At 39.6% G+C, this 7,068-nt stretch overlaps 1 non-coding gene across 1 annotated transcript; it reads left to right on the top strand.

Moving 5' to 3' along the window:
• The first annotated feature begins 290 nt into the window (after positions 1-290).
• On the top strand, positions 291-454 carry LOC150002948 (U1 spliceosomal RNA). The gene has a single exon (XR_016512921.1). It is a non-coding gene; the product is annotated as a U1 spliceosomal RNA (small nuclear RNA).
• The last annotated feature ends 6,614 nt before the right edge of the window (positions 455-7,068 follow it).

Here is a 7,068-nt window from a genome sequence, read left to right as displayed (position 1 = left end):
AAAATAGAGATTGTTTCCAGAACACTGGCTAGGTTTTAGAGAGAAACCTTTGCTATTCTAGCCTCTCACTTAATGTGTAAGCAACAGCATTAGGGCTGAACTGAAGTACCTAATCTCTTTCTTGCAAATATTTAGAGGGCAGTTTTGGATTGCAATGCCAAGGTCTGCGTATCAGTACTGGGATGCCTGTGGCTGCTGAGTATAAAGGAAGGGTAGATGTTCCATGGCTACTTTCCTAAGACCTTTACTTCTTGGAATAATTTGTATTGCATATTAAAAGGACATAATATATATTTACCTGGCAGGGGAGATACCATGATCACAAAGGTGGTTTTCCCAGGGTGAGGCTTATCCATTGCACTCCGGGTATGTTGACCTCCTAGATTTCCCCAAATGTGGGAAACTCGACTGCATAATTTGTAGTAGTGGGGGATTGCATTCGCTCTCTCCCCTGTGAAAAAACAAATAAAAAAACAGAACAAAACAAAAAGGATATAAAAGGGGTAAAATGAAAGGACCTAATAGTGGGTTCTTATTGGTTAAAAGGACCTCAGAGATGACCTTGTCCAATAGTTTCTTAACTGAAATGCTGGGCCTGCTCAGATTTCTATGAATGGGCTTCAGGGAACCAACCTTCTTCTAGGATGACACGTTGACCCTCTGGATGATTGTCATTTGTCAAGGGATCAAACAGAACAGACTGGCCTTGGAGTTTGGGTAAGAAGAGGTAGGAGTGGTGTGCTGAAGCTGGGATGAATGCGAGGTAGTGGCCTTGTGCAGGATGAGGGATGAGAGATGAGAGATGAGGTGCTATGCAATTTGGGTGTCCATGAGTGAATGGCAGTCTCGGTGCCCTCAACCATGACATGCAGGAAGGACACTTTCTTATGTTTTATGTTAAGAATTTAAGCAACGAAATAGAAAGAGTTAAGTATCTCTATTTAGATTGGTTTGGCTAAAGGTTGAGGTTCATGTTGTGAGTCATGGGGAAAAAGAATGCATAGAAAAGACAGGATCCCAAGTGACAGAGGGAAGCAACATAAAAAGGTGGTACTTCAGGAATGTTCATCTGAAGAAAATTGGAAGAATGAGAGAATATGAAAGGGATAACACTTTCTTTCAGAGCATATTTTACCTGGCACATAGTAAGCCCTCAGAAACATTTGGGGAGGCAGAGAGGGAGTGAGACAGAGAGAGAGAGAGAGAGAAAGAGAGAGAGAGAATGCCCATGATAAGGGCATTATGATGGGTCCTATCAATACACATTGTTCTAAGAATGAGCAGTGGTCACTTCCGATCTTTGTTTAAAAGCAGAGGTGAGAATACATGCCTCTACAAATATTCTTCACTGCTACTTTGAGTAACATTTGCACTTCCTCTTCTCCTCGTAACAGAGGGTAGTTACTGTTTTTAAGTTTTCAAATTGTAATGGGGCTTGTTGTACTGGGACTTGAGAAAGGAAATGGAGTTTTCTGTTAATGCGATCACTGCCCTAGGGCCTGGTTATTTGGGACAGCTGACGTGCAATGCTATAGTCTAGGGAGATACAAAATACTTTTTGCAGGTCACTTTTAAGAAATAGTTTGAGATGGCTATGGAAACTTCCTAAACCTTTTGGGCTTCAATATTCTAGGTGAGGAGTCAGTCTTCTCTCTGACATCTCAAAAATGGCATTTTGAACAGGCCAGTGCAGCAGGCCCCTCAACTATATCCACAACCTAATCCCAAGAAACTATGAATAAGTTTCCTTTCATGGTAAAGGAACTGGGCAGCTGTGATGAAATTAAAGGTCTTCAGATGGGGAGATTATCTTAGGTTATCCAGATGGGCCCAATGTCATCACAACAGTCCCTACAGGGGGAATAAAGGAGGGTAGGGGTCAGAGGAAACAGTGTTGTGACAAGAAGCAGAGATCAAAGTGAATTGGCCACAAGACAAGAAATGTGGATGACCTCTAGAACTGGAAGAGACAATGAACAGGCTCCTGGAGCCTCCAGGAGAAACATGGCCCTTCTGCACCTTAATTTTAGCCCTTAAGACTCATCTTGAAATTCTGACCTCCAGAACTATAAGAGAATACACATGGTTGTTTTAAGTTATGGTAAGTTGTTACAGTGGCAATAGGAAACTCACACATACAATGAGCACTGGGCTCTATGGAAAGATGTTACATAGGCCTCTCCCTCCATCCAAACATCTTTTACCAGCCTGGTGCAAAGGGCCTCAACCATTGCTTTACTTGGGAGTCATGAGGAGAAATTTTGAAGATCTTCATGCTCGGGATATTCCGCAGATTAATTGAACCCAAATCTCTGGGAGTAGCACCCAGTCATCTTTATTTTTTTTGGTGTGCAAATAGAGAAATAATCCACATGAAAATAAAATATCCATACCTTAGGTGTTCAGTTCAAAGGGTTGTCACAATTATATACACTTGTGTGACCACTATCCAAAACAAGATACAGAATATTTCCATTTCAACAGAAAGTTTTAGAGACTCGCCCATGGGATTGTACATTTCTCTTTATTGTTGATTAGTATTTGATTATATGCTATATCACAATTTATTTGTTCATTTTGATGCTGATGGAATTTTGGGCTGTTTACAGTTTGGGACTATTATGAAGAAGATTATGTAGTGGTTTTTATTGAATTTATTGGGGTGTCATTGGTTAACAAATTATCCAGGTTTCAGATGCACAATTCTACAACACACCATCTGTATACTCTATTGTGTTCACCATCTTAGTCAAGTCTCTGTTCATTAACATTTATCATCCTATACCCTCCTCCTCACCACCCCTTGGCTACCACCATACTGTTGTCCATGTCTATGAGGTTTTTCTCTTTTTTGCTTATTCCCTCCATCCCCAAGCTATGTAGTGATTTTAAAACACGGCCACAAAATCTTTGACACTCCTTCAACAGAAATGGTCTCTTCCTGCTGGAGCTGGGCAGTCTGGTGACTGCTTCACATTGCGGAATTGTGGAATTGTGCAAATGATACTATTTAGACCAAATTGTGTCCCCTAAATTCATATGTTGAAGTCCTAACCCTTATGTGATTATATTTGGAAAGAGGGCCTTTAGGGAGGTAATTAAAGTTAAATGAGGTCACTAGGGAAGGGCCCTAATCCAAGTAATGCTGGTATCCTTATAAGAAGAGGAAAAGAGCCTAGGGCTCTCTCTCTTTCTCTGTACACACACAGAAGAAATGCCATGTGAAAGAACACAGTGAGAAGGAGGACATCTGCAAGCTAGGAGGACTGTCCTCACCAAACACCAACCCTTGATCTTGGACTTACCAGCCTCTAGAACTGTGAGAACATAAATATCTATAGTATAAGCCCCCCAGTCTGTGGAGTTTTGTTACGGCAACAGTAGCATACTCATATAAACATTATGATGCTTGTGAAGCTATAATTTAAAAGGCCATGAAGCTTCCGAAAGCTGGGAAGTTCTCTGGGAACACTAGCCTTAGAACTCTGAGCTCCCCTGGCAGAAATCTGCTACCCTGAGACTACCATGCCAGAAGGGTTACTGTAGACATTGTGGTTGAACATACCCATCAGGTCTGGACTTCAACCTCATAGCTCAGAGGCCAGAGATGAGTGAGTGAGCCATTTGGGGATGGCTGTGTCAGACACTGGCCATGGTGGGGCTGAGAGAAGCTGCCCACTGTGCTCCTCAATTCCTGAGTATAGAATCTGTGAACATGAAAAATGGTGGCTGTAAGCCACTGACTTTGGGGTATTTTTTAGTCACACTGCATAGCTAGAACAATACTGTTATGGGCATTCTTGGAGAAGACTTTTTTTTTTTTTTTTTAACCTATTTATTCCTTTCTCTCAAGTACATTGGAGTAGAATTGCTAGGTTAAAGATTAGATGTGTTTTGACTTCCTATAAATTTTTCACAGTTCTACAATATAGTTGTACTATTTTACATACCCAAAACAGCTATATATGAGGGTTTTAGTTGTTCTACATTTTGTGAACGTTGGTGTTATCAGTCTTTTTGATGTTAGCCACTTTAGTGGGTATAAAAGGACATCCATTAGTTCTTTTATCTTCAGTCCTCTGTTATTAATGATGTTGAAGACATTTTCATGTGCTTATTGACCACTCCTAGATCTTCATTTTGAAGCATCTAAGTCTGTTTAAGTCTTTCATCTAGTTTTAAACACTGGGTTATTTGTCTTTTTATTGTTCATTTGTGAAAATTCATATTAAATTCTAGATACATGTCTTGTGTCAGATAAATGTACTGTGAATATTTTTTCCAAATATATGTGACAGAATTCTTTGGGGGGGGGCAGGTGATGATTCTATGGGCAGGTTTCACTTGGACTTCCTAGGCACTGGACCTGCTGAACCTCGAAATTGCCTCCCCTTGGTTTCCATGTCGCTTTTACCCTTTGTTTTTTCCCATCTTATACTAGGTTGAATAGAGTCTCCATTCCTCAAGTTCATATTCACCTAGAACCTCAAAATGTGACCTTATTTTAAAACAGTATTTGTAGATGTAATTAGTTAAGATGACTTCAGTAGTTAGATGGATGAGGCCCTAAATCCAGTGATTGGTGTTCTTATAAGAAGCCCATGTGAAGACATGGAGAAATAAAGAACAAGTGATGACAAGGAATCACAAAGATTGCAAGCAACCACCAAAGCTGGGACAGATTATCCCTCAGAAACTACAAGGAACCAAATGTGCTGCCACCTTGATTTTAGATCTCTAGTATCCTGAACTGAGACAATAAATTTCTGTTGTTTTAATCCACCTAGTTTGTGGTAATGTGTTACGTGACAGAATTCTTTAAAGCTCCCTTCATGTAGCCAAGGTTGAGACCACTGACCTAGTTCTTATTTCCTTCTTTTTTCAGAAAACAAAATTGGGGTTCACTGTGCAGGATATGGAGTCAGACTGCCTGATGTTGATATGGATTCAACAGTTGCCTACTGAGTGACCTTGGACAAGTCATGTTAAAAGATAAGATATGGCATATTAAAATTTTCAAGAGTGTATTTGAGCAAACATCTATTCAAATTGGGTCAAAACAAATGTAGTCAAAGTGCTCTATGGCAGGAGCCAGGGTAAAAAGTTTTTATAGACAAGATGCAGAATCAAAGCAAGGAAATTATTGATTAACTACAGCTTGAGTGGTTGCCTTATTTGAGAAAGCCTAGGTGGCTGTTTGTGATTGGCTGTTCTTAAGTTGCTGTTGTTATTTTTAATTTATTGATTTTGGAGAGAGAGAGAGAGGAAGAAAGAAACACAATGATTTGTTGTTCCACTAATTTATGCATTCATTGGTTGCTTCTTGTATGTGCCCTGAACAGAGACTGAGCCTTCAACCTTGGCGTATCAGTGTATCAAGATGATGGTCTAACCAACTGAGCTACCAGACCAGAGCAGTTGTTTTTAAGTTTAATTTTCTGGGATTCAAGTACATTGTCTCTGGCTTGGGTTTTAGTTTGCTTATGTAAGCTACCAAGGCATGAGAGCAACCCCAGTCTAACAGCCTCCTTGTTCCATTACTTTACCAGTCACGTTATAGCTCTGTACCTCATTTTATTATCTCTAAAATAGAGTTAATAATTGTACAATGAAGAGTGTTGTAATAATTAAAGGACATTAGGTAAAGAACTGATAGTATGGTAACTGACACTACACGCACTATATACAGGCCTGTGTAAGGTTTTAAAATTAAAATTTCTCATATATATATAGAATCTTCTATTTTAGATAAAATTTTCAGGTGACCAATATTTGTCCTGTATAAAAGACCAATGTGCTAAAAGGACAGTTATGCATATAATGTTTTAGACATACAAGGAAATCCTTGGAAACACTGGGTATTTGTTTATTTATTTACTTTTAATATCTTGTGCCTCAGATGGTCTCCAGTTAACAAAGGAAGGAGGTAGGAGAGAGGAAATAGAGGATGAGTGACATTGGCTGACAGTAACACGGAGTCTGGCACTGCAGGTTTTTGAAATGCAAAATTTGAGACTGAAATTGGCACTAGGTATGTCAGCTATTGAGTAGTGCTAAACAGTTCACTCTCATACATGGCTTCTTGTGTGATCAAAGCTCACATCAACAAGGCAACTGTCTAAGCCTATGATAACACACAGTCCTACGTAACAGATCAGCATGGAAATGTAATCCATGTTAAAGGCAGCCTGGCTTTACTATCATAGTGCTTTATTCAGAGTGATGTACAGTTTACAAAAAGCTTTTATTTATGTATTTTAGGTTAATTTGCCTTATAATAATCTTGTGAGGAAAAAATGGAAGAGATGAAGAGCTGGGATTTGGAACTTGCACAGCTGCTAAAACTCAGCAGTGGCCCAAGACACCACATTTTCAGCTCCAAGCCCAGGGCCTTACCTACTACACCAGGGCTTCTCAAACTCTAATGTGTGTCACCTGGGGAATCTGTAAAAATGTAGATTCTGACTCAGTAGGTCTGGATTGGAGCTAAGCCCATGTATTTCTGATAAGCTTGTAGATAATGCGGATACTGACCCATGGACCATACAGCAGGTCCTTGAACAACATCATTCCATTCAATGTCATTTCCTTATAATGTTGATGAGATGCTGTAGAAACTTAACTCTTGTTTATATCAATTACTCTGTGATAAAATTGGTTTTATTACACATCCTTTTGCTTAAAGTTGCAGACCTTATCAAAGATGTTAAGTGAGGACTTACTGTACCTTGAATGGCCAGGCACTACACCACATTCCATTTTAATGCATGAACCAGTCTTAGGCTCCAGTCTACAATATTTGTGCAGTGTTATGCACTACTGACCTCTGAATAAAATCATGTAGAAGTTGGCTTTCAGCAAGGACCACCATACAAGGGTAAGCTTAACTAATCAGCTAAACCACAGGTGTTTTTTTTTAAGATGTGCTCCTCCTTCCCTAGGATTATCTAGAGTTAAGTATAGCAGAAGAATGCATCCTTCTGCCTGAAAGCATCTTACCCTAACCTTTGTCAGTGAATAATACTCACTCTGCACAGGAGTTCTGTCTGAGAGGAAACAAGAAATGAT

This window comes from Furipterus horrens, unplaced genomic scaffold (genome assembly GCF_987537825.1).
Source record: "Furipterus horrens unplaced genomic scaffold, mFurHor1.1.pri manual_scaffold_8, whole genome shotgun sequence".
Taxonomy (NCBI): domain Eukaryota; kingdom Metazoa; phylum Chordata; class Mammalia; order Chiroptera; family Furipteridae; genus Furipterus; species Furipterus horrens.
The sequence above is the reverse complement of the archived record's forward strand: the minus strand, read 5'-3'. Positions and strand labels throughout refer to the sequence as shown.